A 22,344-nucleotide genomic window follows, 5' to 3' on the forward strand; every position below is an offset into this window, starting at 1 on the left:
CCATGTTTTTTACACAAAGACCTTGAAATCTTCATGAATTGGAAGCATTTGTATACTTTAATGGAGTAATTCTAAGTTAACGGATAGTGTTCCTGAGGCCATTTATAAAACCACACAAAAAATAATGATTTATCCAAAAGAAATCTGTTGGACATCTATGTGTCAAATATTTTGACAGATAATTTCACTTTTATTATCTCATTCTTTAAAACAATTCCAGGTTATTTCCCCCATTTTACAGAATAAGAAAGAGGCTTAAGTTGAGATTTGAAATTTGAACCCCTGATTTGACTCAAACTCTGCACATCATACAGGGAGGATTTTTTAGTATATATTTTCTGTGGTAGGCTAGGTGTGTATTGAATCATGAAAATAAGAATATGTAAGGCTTAAATTCCATTTCAGAGTACAGAGTATGTGTGTTATGATAACGAATGGCACTCCTTTTTAATACATGCTGTATATATCATATAAATATGATAAATTCTAGGATATTATAAACGAACCAGTAGTGGAAATAAAGACTCTGCCCCCATATTCATTAGCCCTATCAGACATTGTGTTTTTAACTTTAATGTATCTTGAAAGTACAGTTGAAAGATTACTCTTCTAAAAACTTCCTACTAGGTTGCTGCCCATAAACTTCTTTAATACAGAATTTTTAGAACTGTCCTCTATTGGTTAGTGCTGGAGATGGTAAATCATTATTCAAACTAGGCTATTAAACCATTAATTGAAATAAATACTCTTGAAAAGTTCAATCTAGCCAATCTATTAACCGTATCCTTCAAACTGACTGCTCTTTCTAATCGTCAAATCTGTTACTCATATGATTTTCCTTTCTCAAGGTATCAAACCAATCACAATATTCTCTTGATACTATTAACAGATTATCTCACAGTCATCCCCTCTGTAACTAAAGCCCTAATCTCGTTTATACTATCATAAGAGCCTCTAGTCTCTCCATTCCCACTTTCACCCTGTTGCTTTAATGAGTTTTTTTTTAATGTGATTACGTCATTTCATTAGTCAAAATCCTACTGAATAGAAAGTACACTGTTTATGACATACAAAGCCCTCATGAACTGGTCTGTATTAGGGTCATGTGTTACTACTGCTCTCTTCCTTACAGTTTCCTTCCCCAATTTACACTGCCGCTACCCCGAACTACAAATAATGTTTAGTTATCTCTGATGTGCCATGTGCTTATGCTTTCATTTCTTTACTTACCCCACTTGTTTGCCTGGAAAACCTAGGACTGATTCTTTAACATCAAAAGCCACTGAGCCTTTCCTCCCTCCTCCAAAGCAGTAGGTATTAACTGTCTATGCAAGTATTGCATTTTTGCATATTCTTCCATTCTAGCAATTATTAAATACAGAACTATTTGTCTCTAAAATGGAAATTTTATAAAAGTCTAAGACCATGACTGACACTGGGTTTCCAAATTGTTTTGCCCATAATAGGAAGTACTTTATAATTGAAAGTACTTTATAATTTGAAATATTTTTTCAAATATACATGAAAGAATATTTTGAAAATTGGAACTGTGTTTCACATAAAGTAACTACTTTCATCAGAATATTTGGTTAACCAGTTTACCCATGTTTCTGTTTCTTGTGGTGGGAATTTATTCTCTCAAATGAACTACTTTTTTAAATTGCAAGACATTCTGTTATTTTTAAACAAATATTATTAGCCATATGCTGCATATTGTTAAATACTGGAGATGAAACGTGATTAACATTCATTCATTCCCATTTCTTGGACTTTCCAAAATTTATACATTTCAAAAACACCAAATTACCTAGTATAGTAATCATGAACATGCAGATGCATAACAAATCCTTTTTTATATGCTGGGCACAGTGTGAGGCACTTGACAGACATTATCTCATTTAATCCTTACTCTTTTCACAAAATGTCAGTGTTAATTTCTTCACTTTGCTGTTCAGGAAGCTGAGACTTCAGTTAATATGCTTAAGGTTACGATGAGATTGACTCCTAGGTCTGTATGATTATAACGTTCACAATGTGAATCACATTTATCGTTAATTGGCCTAGAATTATATTGAAATACTTTTTCAAAATAAAATGAGCACACCCGGAATGATCCTCATAGATTGCTATTTAATATTTCTGTGATTTCACTTTGCTTGAAAAATTTAACATTCAGCAATCCACATAAACACTGCACTCACAGACTCCTTTTTAGTAAATACACACATTTAGAGCAACAAAGAGAATGGTCAACATTTTAAAAGTAGATTTATGGCCCTATTATCTGCTTTGCTATATAGAAGATGTCGTATTTGTGTTACTAGATGCAAAACACTGGCTAAGGTTGGCAGACAAATTCAGAGAGCCAGTTTTTGGCATAAATCTCTCATTTTTTGGCAAAACTTCTTAGCAATGTAAAAGCTGTTATTGAGAACATATTGTGATGATACATCATGTCAATATTTGTTTGGCTGAGTAACACTTGGATTTAATAAATTAATTCTTAAATACACAATTTACAACTGATGAGCTGTTTCAGAAATAAACTAATTTTTGTTGTCAGTGCCACAAACATTTTGACAAGTCTCTAGTGGAGATACTAGCTTCTCTGATTTTTTTAGATAAATGTATGTATGGATTAGGACTTTCTGAATTATCTTTCGGTGTGCACATTAGGAATGAAACCTAAGAGACAATGAATGACTAACTAAATGAGTCACATAGGTAAATTAGCCAAAAGGACGATAGAAAGGTCACAGTGGGTTTGTGGGGAACTACATCCTTGAATAAAGAAATACCTTATTTGTTTCTCAAAGCAATAAAAAATGAAGGCTTTAAGGAGTTGTGGTTACTATGACAGATCTGGTGTATTGCTGTCAATTCCACATACATATTAAATTTCATCTATGGACTGAAGCAGACAGCAAAAGAAGTGACAGACTCCCTTCCACAGAAATTGCTAAAGGCTTCATTGTAGTTGCTTCCCAACATGGAAATAATTATGTTCCAAATATTTTGATTTAATTCTTAAATTAAACCAGTACCTTGTTACCTATGAAAAGATAATATCTGTACTTCATAAAGTGTAATCCATCTCCCTACTATTTTCTAGCAAGATTATATTTTTGAAACCATTACAAAACTAGTATTTCACAGGAAATTCAATAACATGAACCAAATTCTAAGGATGCCATCCTCTTGCTATAAACAAAAAACTGTAATATTCCAGTCTGGGATTCTTCACCTGCTATACTTTCTACAGTTGACCCTTGAAGAGTGTGGAGAAACAGGCACTGACCCCTTGCACAGTAAACAATCTGCATCTAACTTTTGTATGTTATGTACTGTATCTTTAAGCTACAGAAAAGAAAATGTTATGGAAGAAAAAATATATTTAGTATTCATTAAGTGATCTACATCATCATAAAGGTCTTCCTCCTTGTCTTCACACTGAGTAGTCTGAAGAAGAGGAGGGGTTAGCAGAGGCAGAAGAAAATCCATGTATAAATGGACCTATGTGGTTCAAACCTGTTTTTTTTCAAGGGTCAACTGTACATCCTACCTTCATTACATATCTTCTGTCTCCACCCACACTGTCATCAAAAAGCGTGTCTCTTCGTTCTGAAAAGTTGGAAGTCCCCTGAAGATTTTCCTAAAATGCAGTTCCTTTGCTCCATTTTGGAGCATTCTTTGCAGTTGTCCAAGTCAGCATTTAGCTTTGTTGCCTCACCTTGTCCTCAGTCTACCTAGACCGACCTTGCGTCTCTTTCCTTTTTGAGTGTGAGCATTTTTAACCCTAACTAATGCTTTTGCTAATTTCAAACAGTACCAAACATCATCTCCTATTTTACTTGGCTCTATTATTTAATAGTGAGTTTACATTGACCCTTCCAAACATAGGCATTGAAGAGTAACCTAGGATAGAACAGAATGTTTTCCATGTTGTCAGATGCAACAGGCTTGAATAAACCTATAATTAGTAGATCCTTCCTCTAGATACAATTACAGTTCTGGAGCGGTTACCAGAATTTGATGTGCCAATGAAATACAGAGGGTGATGTTCCAAGCGTAATTAATATCATCCATTTTAAAATATTTTATACCTTGGGTTAAAATGAGTTATGATTAATTTTTGAGGGTTATATAGTTAGTGCTAAATGAATGTGTCAGATAATGAGTGCTATAGCCAGAGATGACTGCTAGAGTGCTGTTACCGACGGCTTCACAGTGTGGGGTGGGGGGTGATTTTGGCAGGAACGTGAAGGGAAGGCATATGGGTAGACCTTCATGAATTCAGTCAGTAAGCATGAAGGCATGAATTTAATCAGTAAGCACTTTTTTTTTTAATCCACAACTCTTACTGATACCTAGACAAAGTGCATGGAGCTTATAGCATAGTGCGGAAGAAAGACAGTAAATTAATAAGCAAATATAATGTCAAGTGCTATTTTTTTTAAGTCAAGCGCAGCATTTTAGTTAAGGTGACAAGGAATAAGTGCTATTTTAGATAAGATGTCAAGGAACACCCTTATGTAATTTAGTGAAAGAACAGTATCCCACATAGTCAGAAAAGAAAAGGTAAACTCCCTTATAGAAAAACTTCAGTTGGCCCATGCATGTATGCTGAGATGTCAAAAAGCTTGTGGAAAAAAAATGGGATAAAAGATTTTTTTAAAGTAAATTCTATTTCCTAATATAAACTTCTGTCAAGTTCAAGACACTTTTGTAATATAAATTACAAAATTCTGCTTCTTAATATAAAGCTCTGTCAAGTTCAAGACACTTTTGTAAGTTATGAGACCAGCCATTTAGCTTACCCCTGAAGAACTGAGGGTCCTAGAAATGTAGCCATGTCAATGTAGTCTTTTTTATTGGTTGAAGAAAAAAAAAAAAGAATGCCCTTTAAAGATTTTTTAAGATTAGGAAACAAAAAGAACGACCTAGTCAAGACTGTAAGGTGAATGCCTAGTGATATCCCACCCAAACTCTAGCAAAATGTCCCTTGTTTGATGAGAGTCGTCTACAGCCAGATTTCTTCTTTTTGCTTAGTCTTGCTTTGGCTATGGGGACTCCTTTTTGGATCCATATTAATCTTAGGATTTTTTTTCTAGTTCTGTGAAGAATGATGGTGGTATTTTGAAGGGAACTGCATTGAATTCATAGATTGCTTTTGGTAGTACGGTCATTTTCACAGTGTTGATTCTACCCATTCATGATCATGAGATGTGTTTCCATTTGTTTGTATTGTCTATGATTTCTTTTAGTAGTTTTCCTTGTAGAGGTCTTTTCCCTCTTGGTTAGACATATTCGTACTTTTTTTTTTTTAACAGCTATCATAAAAGGGATTGAGTTCTTGATTTGATTCTCAGTTTGGTTGCTGTTGGTGAATAGGAGAGCTACTGACTTGGCACATTAATTTTGTATCTGGAAACTTTTGCTGAATTCTTTTATCAGTTCTAGGAGCTTTTTGGAGGAGTCTTTAGGGTTTCCTGGTTTATAATCAATTAATCAGCAAACAGCAGCAGTTTAACTTCCTCTTTACCAGTTTGGATGCCCTTTCCTTTTTTTTTCTCTTGTCTTTTTGCTCTGGCTGGGATTTCTAGTACTATGTTGAAGAGAAGTGGTGAGAGTGGGCATCCTTGTCTAATTCCAGTTCTCAGAGGAATGCTTTCCATTTTCCCCATTCAGTATTATGTTGGCTGTGGGTTTGTCATAGATGGCTTTTATTACATTGAGGTATGCCGTATGCAGGTTTTGCTGAGAGTTTTAATCATATAGGGATGTTGGATTTTGTCAAATACTTTTTCTGCATCTATTGAGATGATCGTGTGATTTTTGTTCTTAATTCTGTTTATGTGGTGTATCAGATTTATTAACTTGTGTATGTTAAACCATCCCTGCATCCCTAGTATGTAACCCACATTATCATGGTGGATTATCTTTTTGATATGTTATTGGATTTGGCTAGCTAGTATTTTGTTGAGGAATTTAGCATCTATGTTAATCAGGGATATTGGTCTGTAGTTTTTTAAAAATATATATATATTTATTTTTATTTTTATTTTTTGATTAGGCCCTTTCCTAGTTTTGGTATTAGTGTGATATACTGGCTTCATAGAATGATTTAGGAAGGATTCCCTCTTTCTCTATATTATGGAATAGTGTCAACAGGACTAGTACCAATTCTACTTTGAATGTTTGTTAGAATTCAGCTGTGCATCCATCTGGTCCTGGACTTTTTTTGTGGTTGGTTTTTTAAATTACCATTTTAATTTTGCTACTTGTTATTTGTCTGTTTTGGATATCTAATTCTTCCTGATTTAAACTAGCAGAGTTGTATCCTTCCAGAAATGTATCCATCTCCACTGTTTTCTAATTTATACATGTAAAGGTATTCATAGTAACCTTGAATGATCTCTGGTATATCTGTGGTGTCAGTTGTAATATCTCCTGTTCCGTTCTAATTGAGGTTATTTGAATTTCCTCTCTTCTTTTCTTGGTTGATCTAGCTAATAGTCTATCAATTTTATTTATCTTTTCAAAGAACCAGCTTTTTGTGTGTTTTATCTTTTATATATTTTTTTGTTTCAGTTCCATTTAGTTCTGCTCTGATCTTGGTTATTTCCTTTAAGGCCATAGTCACCAAAACAGCCTGGTATAAAAACAGGCACATAGACCAACGGAAGAGAATAGAGAACACAGTAACAAACCCAAATACTTACAGCCAACTGATCTTTGAAAAAGCAAACAAAAACATAAAGTAGGGAAAGGACCTCCTATTCAACGAATGGTGCTGGGATAATTGGGAAGCCACATGTAGGAAAATCAAAGTGGATCCTCATCTCTCATCTCATAAAAAAAAAAATCAACTCAAGATGGATGAAGGACTTAAATCTAAGACTTGAAACTGTAAAAGTTCTAGACGATAACATTGGAGCACCCTTGTAGACATTGGCTTATACAAGGATTTTATGACCAAAAACCCAAAAGCAAATGCAATAAAAACAAAGATAAATAACTGGTACTTAATTAAACTAAAGAGCTTTTGCATGGGAAAAATACAGTGAGCAGAGTAAACAGAAAACCCACAGAGAGGGAGAAAATCTCCACAAACTATATATCTGACAAAGGACTAATATCCAGAATCTATAATGAACTCAAACAAATTAGGAAGAAGAAAACTAATCCTATCAAAAAGTGGGCTAAGGACATGAATAGACAGTTCTTAAAAGCAGATACATAAATGAACAACAAACTATAAGAAAAATGCTCAACATCACTAGTGATCAGGGAAATTCAAATCAAAATCACAATGTGATACCACCTCACTCCTTCAAGAATGGCCACAATCAAAAATTCAAAAAATAATTGATTTTGGCATAGATGCAGTAAACAGAGAACACTTCTACACTGCTGGTGGGAATGTAAACTAGTACAACCACTATGGAAAGCAGTGTGGAGACTTCTTAAAGAACTAAAGTAGAACTACTATCTGAGCCAGCAACCCCACTCTTGAGTATCTACCCAGAGGGAAAGAAGTCATTATACAAAAGAGATACTTGCACACACGTTTATAGCAGCACAAATTGCAATTGCAAAGTATGAAACCAACCCAATGTCCTTCAATCCATGAGCAGATAAACTATGATATATGTATACAGTGGATTAATACTCAGCCATAAAAAAGAATGAATGAATGGCATTTGCAGCAGCCTGGATGAGATTGGAGACTATTATTTTAAGTGAGAATGGAAAACCAAACATTGCATGTTCTGACTCATAAGTGTGAGATAAGCTATGAGGATACAAAGGCATAAGAATGATACAATGAACTTTGGGGACTCAGGGGAAAGAGTGGGAAGAGGGTGAGGGAGAAAAGACTACAAATTGGGTGCAGTGTATGCTGCTCAGGTGATGGGTGCACCAAAATCTCACAAATCACCACTAAAGAACTTCCTCATGTAACCAAACACCATCTGTTCCCCAATCACCCATGGAAATAAATAATAATAATAATAAAAGAGTCATCAGCAGCAATACTGTCCTGGTGGAGACGGACTCTGGAGAAACATTCCTAGGTATGTTTTTGCTAATGCTTTGGCTAACTTTTAAAAAACACTCTCATAATATGCAGATGTTGTCATTCTTTAGCTCTCCAGAAAATCAACAAGTGAAATGCCTGGAGCATCATAAAACCCCATTGCTATGACCTTTGCTATTGACCAGTCCATTGGTGTTTTGACTGGACCACTTCTACCACTTGGTAGCCATTGTTTTAATTATGCTTGTACTCTGGATTGTACTGGTAAAGCCATGTTTCTTCTCCTGTTAAAATTCTTCAAAGAAATGCTTCAGGATCTTTATCCAACTTGTTTAAAGTTTCTATTGAAAGCTCTGATCTTATCTGCAGCCGATCTCAGAGCAACTCTTTAGGCACCCATTGAGTGGAAAGTTTGCTCAACTTGAATTTCCCAGTCAGCATTTTGTAAGCTGAACTAATTGAGATGTTTCTGGTGTTGGCTACTGCTTCTGTGGTTAATGTCAGTCCTTTTTTAATTAGAGCATTAACAAGATTAATTTTTTTCTCACAAATTAATGTGGATGGTCTGCCACTGCAGGCTTCATCTTCAGCATCATCTCTTCCCTTCTTGAAACAAGTTACCCATTTGTAAACTATTAATTTATTTGGAGCGCTGTCCTCGTAAACTTTTTGTAAAGTATCAGTGATTTTGCCATTCTTTCTTTTCACTGAAGCTTCACCATCAATTTGTTGTTTCTTCTTGCTTCCATTTTAGCAGAATTTATGTTGCTTTCTTATGGGTTCTTTTCAAACTGATGTCTTATTCTTCTTAATGCCTCAGAGTAGATCATGTTCAGACGTGTTATAACAAGTTAGTACAGTTTTATTTTGGTGTAAAAATGGAAACACATGCATAGTTTTTTCATACTATGCATTTTCCCTGAAATTTCTGAACACCCTTCAAATAATCTAAGGTAACTCTGCCCCTAAGTTTTTGAGACAGGGTCTCATCTCACTCTGTCACTCAGGATGGAGTACATTGGCACAATCAGGGCTCACTGTAACTTCAAACTCCTGGGCTTAAGCTATCCTCCTGCCTTAGCCTCTTGAGGAGCTAAAACTACAGACACATGTCACCACACCCAAGTGCTTTTTTATTTTTTATAGAGGGGAGTCTCGTGTTATCCAGGCTGAAAAAATTCATTATCTCAGTATTTAGGAAACTCATTTCACAGTATTCAATTACATACTTTCACCTAACAAAATCCCCCTATGTTTGGTTTGTCAGCACTAGCAGTTTATCTTTAGCCATTTAGATTTGTCAATGCAGAAGCCAGACACATGTTCACTGTGTGCATCACATTGCAAGAATCGCAGGTTAGACTTCATGCGTAGTACGTATTTCCAAAGCTCTGTTCACTACACAGAGGTGAGGAGAAGAACTCCTATAGCTTTTTTTTACAGTGGTGGTAGAGTGAGCCCTTTAGACTAGCTCTTCCCAAAGAAAGCCTCTTCACAAATGCCATCCCTTGCATCACCAACTCCAATCATCACCATTGAATGCCATCAATAATCAACTCAATCATGAAACTTGTTTTGGAGTGTTTATTTTGAAAATTTGCAGGCCGGGCACGGTGGCTCACGCCTGTAATCCCAGCACTTTGGGAGGCCAAGGCGGGTGGATCACGAGGTCAAGAGATCGAGACCATCCTGGTCAACATGGTGAAACCCCGTCTCTACTAAAAATACAAAAAAAATTAGCTGGGCATGGTGGCGCGTGCCTGTAATCCCAGCTACTCGGGAGGCTGAGGCAGGAGAATTGCCTGAACCCAGGAGGTGGAGGTTGCAGTGAGCCGAGATCGTGCCATTGCACTCCAGCCTGGGTAACGAGCGAAACTCCACCTCAAAAAAAGAAAAAGAAAATTTGCAGTTTGATAATTACTATCTGCATACTCAGAGTCTTACATTTTAAATGCATCATCTCATTTAATCTTCACAACAAACCTCACTCTAGGTTTAAATTTGTTTTTCAGTTTAACATATGAGGGATTGAGGGTTAGACAGGATAAACAATCTGGCTCTTGTCCCAGAGCTAATAAAAGATGACACAAGGATTTTAATCCATGTTTCTCCAACACCAAAGTCAGTGCTTTCCAGTCTCCCTCCGAGCATGATGCAGGACAAGATCAAAGGGCAATCTTAGCAGAATGAAAATCCTGAAGATCCAGGGCCATGACCTATGACATAGCTGTAGAACATAGAAAACCAAAGAAGTGTTTACCTTACTGGAACAAAAGTAATAATCAATTCCTACTTCTTTGTTGATCACAAACTAAACATATTTCCAGGTCTTCTAAACAGTAGGTCTATATAGATAACATGTGTGGGATTGAAACCACCCTTGCAAAATTATGGCAGTAAGAGAAATCTAACCTAGTTGAGTCCATGTTGCTTCTGACCTCCAAGCTGTCCTTGGTCAATCCTGGATGCAGGTCAAGGCAACTTTGCAAGAAATTTAGTTTATAGTTTAACCTTAAAGCAAAGATAATAACCCTTTTCAAAACTAAACTGCCTTTGTAAAACTAATAAAAGCCCACAAGGTTAGGATTATGAAAGGGGACTGAATTTGAATAAGATAGGTTCGGGGCTCATGTCACTGGAAATCACAAGAATTGTGACTTTCCTAATTGCTCCTGTAGATAACATCACTATTGTAGAAATTAAGATTGTTTTGTTTATTGGTTTTTTTTTTTTCTTCTTTTTGAGCTGTTTTGCAGAATGAGCGAACCCAGATTCCTGATTCATGACTCAACTGATCCTGTGCCCTACCCAACTCCAGAGACAGGCTCAGGACAGGAGGACCATTTTCCACACAGCTATGATTTTATCCCCACCAATCAGCAGCATCTATCTTCTAGCCTCCTACCCACCAAATTGTCCATAAAAACCCTAAGCTCCAAGCCTTTAGGGAAATTGATTTGAGTTAAAACTCCAGGTCTTGCACATGGGCTGGCCTCACATCAGTTAAACTCTTTCTCTACTGCAGTGCCGTGGTCTCAGTGAATTGACTTTGTCTGTGCAGCAGGTAGAAAGAAGCTGGTAAGTGATTACATAAACTGGAGTGGGGAAAAAACAACTTTGGCATTTTCTTAATTTAGAACAGAGGTATATTTACTTTTACCAAACTTAATTACTGATTTTTATTCAATCATTCAATAAATGAGGTTTCTTTTGTGTGCACTCTGCTAGTTCTTTGCATTTCTGGAACTTAAAAAATTCAGTAATTCATCTCTTTATTTTTAAAATTTCATATTTCTAGTGAACAGAGGGGCTAATTTCTTGTTTGTTTTTATTTCTCGGTAGAGAAAAGTCTCACTGCATTGCCCAAGCTGGTCTCAAACTCCTGGCCTCAAGTAATGCTTCAGGCTTGGCCTTCCAAAATTCCGTGATTACAGGCATGAGCCACCATGCCTGGTCTTCTCTATATTTTTATGTTGACAAAGTGATGTTAGTTCATCATGGATAATATACTCAGAGAGGAGATTGTAGTTACTGGGCCTCTACTACAAGACAATACTGTTCATGATGGAAAAGAATATACTGATAAACTCTTTAGGTGAAAGGGGATGAGACTTTTAAGAGAGATTTTTGAGTACCAATTAATTATGAAATTGCATTCTAAGTGGGTAGAACTGGTAATCTACAAGGGTCAAGGCTGAATCTCTGAAGATTATAGGCAAGAGACTGAGGGTAGTTTTTATTTTCTAAAGAAGGGAAAAAGATGAATGAATTATTCAGGCTCTCATCTTAACACATTTTTGGAAATAGAGATACACACATCTTAAAGGAAACTGTTATCGCTGATACCAAAACCAAATAGAGCACACACACAAAATCTACAGACCAATATCACTTAAGAACTTAGGTGCAAGCCTCCTCCACAAAATTTAGCAAATTACATCCAGCAATGTGTAAATAAAATTATATACCATGACCAAGTGGGATTTATTGCATGTATGTAGCACTGGTTCAACATTTGAGAATTAATGTAATCAATGCAGACTAGAAAAGAATCATATAATCTTATCAATGGACACATGAAAATATTTGACAAAACACAACACCCATTCATGTTAAAAACTCCCAGCAAACTTAGAATAAAGGAGAACTGCCACAACTTGATATTGAGTAACCACAAAAAAACTCTACGGTTCCCACCGTACTTAGTAATAAGACACTAGATGCTTTCTGCCTAATACTAGGAAGGATGTTTACTTTCCCATTCCTATAATACTATGATTTCTAGCCAGTGCAACAAGGCAAGAAAAAGACATAACAGGCACTCAGACGGAAAGGAGGAACTAGTACAGAGAGAGACAAGAAAATAGATAGAGCTTAGAATTCAGAAATTAAGATGGAACTAAAAACCCTAAATTGAAGAATGGGTCAGGAATCAGGAATCCTGCATGTAATAGAAACGTTAAGTCACGGTACATATTTTGGGATATGAAGTGGCAAGAGGTGAGTACATTGGTGTAGGTATGTTGTAGAGTGTTTAGAAATCAATTTAATTTGGCACAACTGCTTTGCGTTATTCAGATAGCAGGAAGAAATCTGAAGTTAAGGACCTGATTTGTTCAGTGCTTTCTGGTCGAAAGTAAAGAACCACATTAGGGAGATACTTAATATAGTATAGCATAGTGTCAGTAGTAACAGATGCAGATGCCGGCAAAATAATTATCGTTTGTAGAGACTTCACTGAAAATAACCCACAAGTAGAATAACAGTGTCTGAATTAATTTTTCAACTGATACTGCTTTTGCAATAAATATTTAGAGTGACAAAGTTAGCATCAATGGAATAATTTAATGTCTGAAGAAATAAATAATTTTAAAGTATAAGGCTATGTATTAGTGTGCTGGGGCTGCCATAATAAACTCTCAGAAACTGGGTGACTTAAGCAACAGAATCGTATTGTATCCCAGTTCTGGAGATTGGACATCAAAATCAAGGTGTCAGCAAGGCTGGCTCTTCCTGATGGCTCTGAAGGCAGGATCTGCTCCAGATTCTCTTTTTGGTTTATGGTCATCTCTGTGTCTACTCACATTATATTTTGTCTAAGTCTGTCTCTGGGTCCAAATTTCCTCTTTCTATAAGGACATCAGTCATATTAGATTAGGACCCACCCTAAAAACCTTATTTTAACTCCACTATCTCTATAAAGACCGTAACTCCAAATAAGATTACGTTGTTTTTGAGGGAAGAGAGGAGTAATTCAACCTCTAACAGACTAACTCATACTATTTATCTTTTGCAGCTTTCCAGGTAAGAGTATACATTAAATACATGAATTTTAAAAAGTGTCCTCAAAATTTTTGCATGCATATTTATAATTCACAAATTTAATCAGAAATTTATGAATAAAGCGCCATAATTTTAAAGTGGTTCATTGAATGGATCAGAATTAATAGAGGGGGAAATGAGATGCATCATTTACCCCCAAATTTCACTTAGCCTCTCAAAGCAATCCGTTGCCTCGTGTCACTAAACAACAAATGGCACTCTGAGTTTCACTTTTGGTAGATCCTTTTCCCAGAAACACTAAAGAGTAAAGCAGTACTCTAAGGATAAACAGTTGAAAAGATGAAAGTTTGGGGTCCTAATGCATACATCATAATGACTAGTCCCCAGTCATCAGCTCAAGTTTCCAGCAGAGGCTGAAAGGCTGTGCTCTGGAGATTTCTTAGCTATGTATGTTCTCTTTACACAAACACACCGTTGAAACAAATGAAAAGTTGCTTGCTTACTTATTTCTCGTAGCCATATTGCTTTTCATCGCCCACACTGCTTAAGAAAGATACAAAGAGTTCTACTCAGCATTCAATAACCCTTTTGATTCAGAAAAGTGTGGGCACCCAAAATACTTTCTAAAAGAACAAACTGTAAGCAGGAAGAAGCTATTAACATAGAGGAAAATGGGAAATGGAAGCAGCAGAGCCAATTATAGGTACATTTCTGCTTGTTGAAGAGACCTCAAAATAGAAGATTTAAAAATCTGTCTGTAAAGACTTTTTTTTAAGTAAAAATTTTAAAAAGGCATCATAGGCCATATATAAAAAAGAATATCCATCCTGCCTACCAAAGTAAGTACTTCCTTCCTCTTACCTGATTGAAGGCACAAAATAATTATCTCTCGGTGATGCTTTAAGAATTCTAAATAAATCGCTCTTAGGTGGCCCTCTTAAGCGCCCCTAGGAATCTGCCACTGAATCTCGAAACTATAATTTTTTCCAGATACTCTGTGCAAAATACATTTCTTTTCCAATCTCTGAACTTGCTAAGTAGATGTGTTTAGTTAGAGTTGAAAACAAAATCAAGTGGAATGGTACCCAGGTGTAAGTTATTAACCTACGGTGATGGCAGAACAGAGGGGGACTTCACAAAGAAAACCCACATTTTTGGTGCAAGTCACATGTTTTAGATACTTTCTTAAGCTCTTTATTGAACATATCTCTTTATTCTTGATGATAATCTATTCACATAATATTTTGATTTTGTGGATGTTGAAAGGTAAGAAATGACTTATACAGAAGTAAATGGTAGAAGGAGATTCAAACCCAGGTTTGTTTGACTCCAAAGTTTGTATTCCTTCCTCTCAGTTCCAGAAACTGAAGCATAGGGAGAGAATGCTCAGAGCGTGCCAAACTCATTTCTTAACTTCTCATCATGTGTCTTAGCTGCTATAACAAAATACTATGGACTGGGTGGCTTAAACATTTGTTTCTCATAGTTCAGGAGGCTGGGAAGTCTCAGGTCAAGGAGCCAGCAGACGGGGCTCTGGTAAGGGCCTGCTCCTGGATGGCCAGTGGCCATCTTCTTAGTGTGTGTCCTCACACGGAGGGGAGCAGAGAGAATGAGAGCAAGCTGCCGTCTCTATTTTCACAAGAGCACTCATCCCCTTCATGAAGGACCTATCCTCGTGACCTGATTGCCTCCAGAAGGCTCCACCTCCTAACATAGTCTCATTGTGAGATTTCAACACATGAATTTTGGGGGAACACAGACATTTCATCTATAACACCAGGATTCTTCAGATTATGGTCCTTGAAGACTTTTGTTTTTTAATTTGTAAAGTTTTTTAGAGACAGGGTCTCACTCTGTTACCTAGACTGGAGTACAGTAGCACCATCGTAGCTCACTGTAGCCTCAAACTCCTGGGCTCCAGTGATCCTCCTGCCTCAGTGTCCAAAGTAGTTGGGGCTACAGGTGTGCACCACCATGCATGGCTAATTTTATTTATTTATTTGTTGGTTGGTTGAAGACATGATCTTGTTTTGTTGTTCAGGCTGGACATGATGTCTTTATCAGAATCATCTCTCTGCTATGCTTCTGCCTACACCCTTATCTATCTATAAATGCTTTATGGGCATTTAGAGCCAAGCTTTTGGTCATGCTATTTTTCTTGTCTAGAAAGCCCATTTATACTCTTTTTCATGTGCAAGAGATTCTTCACCAAATGTAATGCCGTTCTCCTAGGAGATGTTGGAAATGTGCATGGCATCTACTATTGTCATGATGGAGACGCTACACTAGCAGGAAGCGTGCTGGAACCAGGGCTGCTCAGCAGGGTGCAATGTTGTGCTGTCTGGGCAACCCCACTCCACAGAGAATTGCTCTGTGCCAGGTGCCCATAGAGCCCCTTTTGAGAACACTGACCCTAATCTCTCAAGCCAGACCTCCATTGAAGTGTGATGCCCCAACCCCTGAGCCTGAAATCATCTGCTCCTCTTAAAAATTTCAGACACCCTTCTTCCTTATTAACCTGTGTGTTTTGTGTTAATGTATTTTGAATGTAATTACTAGTTATTTTTTTCTGTTACATATAGAATCAGCCTTTCTATTTATTCTATGTTCCTTGAGAGTAGGTATGATTTGAGAGTACACATTTCATGTTCCTTTATTCACAAGTATAGTAGCAAACATTCATATAGCATATGCAATCTGCTGTTTTTTGTTGTGGTTTGTTTGTTTGTTTGCTTTGAGATGGAGTTTTGCTCTTTTCGCTCAGGCTGGAGTGCAATGGCACGATCTCAGCTCACCAAAACCTCCACCTCCTGGGTTCAAGTGATTCTCCTGCCTCAGCCTCCCAAGTAGCTGGGATTATAGGCATGTGCTACCATGCCCAGCTAATTTTGTACTTTTAGTTGAGACAGGGTTTCTCCATGTTGGTCCGGCTGGTCTCGAACTTCCAACTTCAGGTGATGCTCCTGCCTCGTCCTCCCAAAGTGCTGGGACTACAGATATGAGCCACCGCACCCAGCCAGCTATCTGCTGTTTTAAGCACTTTATGTGTGTTTTAACTTATTTAATCCTCCAGCTAATCTGAGTATTATTATTCCTATTTCATAGATGAAAAACCTGAGGATCAGAGAAGTTGAATAACTTTCACAAGTATCAGAGGTGTGACTCAAACCCAGAGATCTACCTCCAGGGTATGATGCTTTTTACCACGAAATGCAATGGCTTTACCCAACAAACATGTCTCAAGTGCTTATTATAGATTAAACATGCAAATAAAATAAGTCTTTGATTCTTTAGAAAATATTTGTAAAATCTGTCGGTATAGTAACGGAATAACATACATAGAAGTCCAAAGGTGGGTTAGGTGAGTACCTCGCCCAGCTAAAGGGGCTATGAGAAGCCTCCTAAAAGGAGGAACTAAACCTGGTATGTCGAGGATGAGGCAAGGATGGAATGGAGAATGAGGCTGGAGAATAGGTGAAGAAAGATCACAGAAGAGCCGAGTCAAAAAACTTAAACCCTATCTTGTAGGTAGCAGGTTTTAAATAAGGGGTGACTTAGTCAAGTATAAGCTTTTTTAAAAATTACCTTGGCAACTAGGTGAAGAAGATCAGAGGATGAGGCCAACGAAAGCCATCGGAAGGCTGTGGTAGCCCAGAGTGAGAGATGTTTTTGAGGATGATGATGACGACGTAGTTTATCTGCACTACTGTAACAAAATCCTATAACTTAGGTAACTTACAGATAACAGAAATGTGTTTCTCAGAGTTCTGGAGCCTGGGAAGTCCCAGATCAGGACACTGGCATTGGTGTCTGGTGAGGGCTGCTCCACGTTTCCAACATGGCACCTTGCTTCTGTGCCCTCACATGGCAGAAGGCAGGAAGGCAAGAGGATCAAATGCTGCAGGAAGCTTCTTTCATAAAGGCCTTATTATTCCCAGAGAGCCTGTATTGTCTTGTCTTGGATGAGTGGATTGCAAAGCAAGCCTATTAGTTCCTACATTCAAATGCTGTGGCAACATCATATGCTGAGATGAGGGCTGGACTAGGGATCTTAATATTTGGATTCAGTCTCAGTGTTGCTTTTTATTACTGTGTTGCTTAAATGCTATTCGTATATTTCATTATCTGTACAAATAAGAGAACTGAAAAGGCCAATGTCAGAATAGAATGTGTTTGTACCTTTTCTTGGGATAACTGCTGCTTATCTTCTGGACACTAAATGGATATTATACATCTAGAAAGTATTTAAATATTTTCTTTTTTAGTTTGAAAGAAAGACAGCTGCATTATCATGCTGCCTGAAATAAGCTTTGTTTTCATTATTCTTTAATCTGCAAGCTAGCCAGCCAAGCTGTGCCCTTAGTTCGCTTCCTTGGAAATCGCATGGAAGTCAGTGGGATGTGGAATGATTAGCTAACAGTGGAGTTTGGCCTGTGTTCCTGTGTGATTAACATGGCAGGGGACCAGATAGAACTTGGGAGGTGAAGTGCTGCATTTGCATGAATAGTATCTCCAAAAATTACATTTGAAAGGGGATATATGAAAGAAATAATTTCTCTAACAGACCTGTCTGACACTGTGTTTCTACCTTCTCCTGCCAAGCAACCTTTTCTGTAGACAATACGAAGAAAGGCATCTGTAAAAAGGATATACTAGGAAGTGTGTGGGTGTGAGCACGTGTGTGTACTCTTTGTATGTCTGTGTGGCGTGTGTATATCTCCATGTATGTCCATATTCAGGGAAAAATGATGAGAAAGGAATTTAGTAACAACACAGGTTGCCTTCACCTCACCAGGGAAGCCACACAATGGGTAAACGTGTCAGGCTTTAGCACATTTTTCTGGCTTCACTGTTATGCACCTGCGTCCCCAGTGTACTGTGTGTGACCAGATCGCATGGTCTATATATTTTCATTTTGTCTCCAATGTGATGCTTGGCAAACAAGAAGAGATGAAAATGTGTTGAATTGTCTTTGATTAAATCAATCCCAACTTTTATAATTAATTTGGAGCAGTTATTTCTGTTCATCTTACTTTGCTGCTCCAGAAATTTCTCTCAAGCAAAGACAAAAGGTTGTTTTTAAATATATGTATCTGGCCGGGCGCGGTGGCTCATGCCTGTAATCCCAACACTTTGGGAGGCCGAGGCGGCTGGATCACAAGGTCAAGTGATCGAGACCATCCTGGTCAACATGGTGAAACCCAGTCGCTACTAAAAATACAAAAATTAGCTGGGCATGGTGGCACGTGCATGTAATCCCAGCTACTCAGGAGGCTGAGGCAGGAGAATTGCGTGAACCCAGGAGGCGGAGGTTGCAGTGAGATGAGATCGCGCCATTGCACTCCAGCCTGGGTAATAAGAGTGAAACTCCATCTCAAAAAAAAATATATATATATATATTTATATATTTTTATATATATTTATTTATATATGTATATTTATATATATATGTATATACATATGTATGTGCATGCTACTGTTTTAAGTCCTAATATGCACTGTTAATATATAAGGGTCTTTGCAATTCAATAAGAAATGAAAAATACTCATTGGTAAATACAAATTCATAAAGAAGAATTTAAGATGGCATATAAAAGTATTGAAACCCTTTTTTCAAAATTTCAGACTCATTAGTCTCAACATAAAATAATCAAAAGACGTAGGATCCAGCGCAAAATGTGAGGCTAGCCATCTGGGACGAATATACACCAAAGAATGTGTATTATTTTAATACATATTTTACACAAAAGCTAACACACAGACATGGGGTCGCTTAACGGTAAAGAGGTAGGTAACAATCACAAGGGGCTCTACTTCCAATGTCATTTAGTTGAGATTTGAATAAAGACTAAGGAGTCTGTTTAACAAACACTATCTCAACACAAAAGTGAAGAAGCAGTAGTCAGGCATGACAGAAGAAAAAACAGCCATGTTATGTGACTCAGTTTCCAGGGCTCAACTTTTCCCCTGGGCATAGTAAATTAAGAAGGTCCTGACATTTTCTTTTATTTTCATTGAAGAAATTTAGAAATCAGGAAAACTAGAAATTCAAAACTTACTAGACACACAAAATAATACAATGAGATGCTATTTTATCCATCCAAGTACTGAAGATTAGAATTAAAAAATGATACACAGAGTTGACAAAACATGCCAGAAACAGACACACTCATATAGGACCGGAAATGCAGGGTGATGCAGTCTTTCTGGAGGACGATTGGGTCATATTATCAAAAGTCTTAACTGGCTTTTATGCAGTATCTCCATTTTGAGGAATTTAATCAATAGAAGTAATCAGAAATGTGCACAAAGGTTTCTGTGTAAGAGTTATTCTACCATTATTTACAAAAACAAAGAAGAAAACACAAAGGAAATAACCAAAACATTCGGTAATATTTGGTTATGAAAGCATATTATTTTAAAATGCGTTAAAAATACTCATAACATAATATTAAGTTAAAATATGATATAAAGCAATATATGATAAAATTATATATGGATATGGGTGCTTTAGTCTTAACACTGGTAAAGTGATTTTAATTTTAATATTATTCCAATTTTCTATAAAAATGCATTCCATTTATGTGTGTGTTTTTAACCCTTAATTTAAAAAGAGTTACCATGCTCACTATAAAACTAGATGAAAAAAAAGAGACTTTGATCGGAAAAGAGCTGTTCAAACTTTAGCAGGAAATGTTAAATATATTAAAAATGTAAACACTATGGTTTATTTGAGTTTTATTGTGTACTAAATAAAAGCAAATGTTTGCTAGCTCAAAAAAAAGGGGGGTTACTATTATCAAACACTCAGTACCGAAGGGATAAAGACTGTTTAGAAAAAATTAAGGTTTTGGATGTTCTAAATATTTAATATATTACCTCTAAGTATTTATTCAGAAGACAAATGCCATAGGTTCTTTTTTTACTGCCTTGTACATTTCCTAATGTTTTAGTTGATTGCTGGGTAAGAAATCAGCTAGTCTCTTTCACTATGTTAGAATCTACTTCTAAAATGCATTTGTCTTTAAACAAGTGATTATTTTTATTATATACCAGCACATCCTTATAGCAATGTTTAAAAGCATTGAAAGTATATAGAACAAAGTTGTTTTGTCTTTTCTTTTCAAACTTTTACTATTTGTTTGCATAAAAACAGATGTTTATTCATTTATTTAACAAGTATTTATTGAACACTCCTACAGTCTAAGTTCTGTTCTTGGCACTGAGGAAACACTGGTGAATAAATATGTCCCTGACCTTGGAATGTAATAGTGCATGTAACAAATAAAAATAATTTTAAAATTACATAAAATCATACCAGGAAGTGATGGGGGTACCAGCCAACAGTCTAGCAGGATGGGAAGTTCGTAAGTGATGAGAGAGGGTATTCATTAAGTTGGTCAGAGATGACTTCTGGAGGAGGTGCCATTTGAGCAGAAACATGAATAAGATGAAGAACAACGTGTTTACATTGTAGGAACAATATGATAGGCAGAGTGAAACAGGTTCAAAGCCCAGGAGACAGAAACAAAGTTGGCATGCCAGAATAGCAAAAGCATACTGAGATCGGAGTGGAGGACACGAGGACAAGAGCGAGAGAAAATCAGGTCAAGGCAGCCAGGTGTGGGTGGCTCGCGCCTGTAATCCCAGAACTTTGGGAGGCCAACGTGTGCAGATCACAAGGTCAGGAGTTCGAGATCATCCTGGCTAACATGGTGAGACCACCTCTACTAAAACTACAAAAACAAGCTGGGCGTGGCGGCGCGTGTCTGTAGTCCCAGCTGCTCAGGAGGCTAAGGCAGGAGAATCACTTGAACCAGGGAGTAGAAAGAAGGTTGCAGTGAGCTGAGATCGCACCACTGCACTCTAGCATGGTGACGGAGCGAGATCACAAAAGAGTTAAAAAAAAAAAAAAAAAAAAAAAAAAAAGATGGACAGATAGAAAAAGAAATTAGGTCAAGGCATATCCCTATCACAGATTTACTGAGTTCAGTGGCTTTTGCTCTAGTTTTACAGGGGAGTTCCTGGGAGGATTTAGCGAGAGAGTAATGTGATCTGATTTCCATTTTAGAGTATGGTGGTTGCTGGGTAAAAAACTGTAGGCAGGAAAGAGAAGAAAGAAAAGTAACACCGGGTTGGAAGGTCTTGCATCAGTGCAGGCAAAATGAAGTTTCTTGGACCGAAAATAAAGGTGATAAGAAGTAACTGAACTCTAAATGTATTTTAAATATAGAACCAGCAGAATCTGTTGAGAAGAGATGAATCAATGATGTCTTCTAGGTTCTTGACTCGAGCAGTTGCCTGAATAGTGTTTCCATTTCTTAGTGAGGTAAGTGGTTGGAGAAAGTGGATGGCAATAGTTTTGTTTTGGACGTGTTGGTCTTGAGTTGCGTACTTGACATCCAAACTGGGATGTGGAACAGGCAGTGATATACAAGTCTGGAGTTCAGAGAGGAAATATGGTCTGGAGATACAAATGGAGAAATCACATGCACACAAATGGAATTTAGAATCAAAGAACAGATAAATCCACCTAGGAAGAGAGTGGGGAGAAAAGAAGAATGTGCTCCAATAATTATGTCCTGTAATAATCCAGCATTTCTAAGCAGAAAAGGTAAAGAGTAACTACAAAATGAGACTGAGAAAATATTGTCAATTCAGTAGGAGGAAAACAAAAAGAGTATGGAATACAAATAAAAAACTGAAGACATTTTTCAGCCAAGAAATGATCAGCTATGTCAAATCCTTCTGCTAGTTCTGGAACAAAGATTAGAAATGGAACTCGGATGGAACTTAGCAACATAGAATTTGATGTTGAGCTTAAGAATAGCTTCAGTGAAGTTGTGAAAAGAGTAGTTTCAGTGAAGTTGCTGACTAGGAAAGATTGCAGAGAGGATAAAGGGGAAAGAAGTGGAGACAGTGAATGCAGACAATTCTTCTGAAGATGTTTGCTATTAGGTTTATGCATTGTAAGTATCACATAAATAAAACACGCAGTATATATAACATGTATTATATTT

Source organism: Callithrix jacchus, chromosome 5 (genome assembly GCF_049354715.1).
Source record: "Callithrix jacchus isolate 240 chromosome 5, calJac240_pri, whole genome shotgun sequence".
Taxonomy (NCBI): domain Eukaryota; kingdom Metazoa; phylum Chordata; class Mammalia; order Primates; family Cebidae; genus Callithrix; species Callithrix jacchus.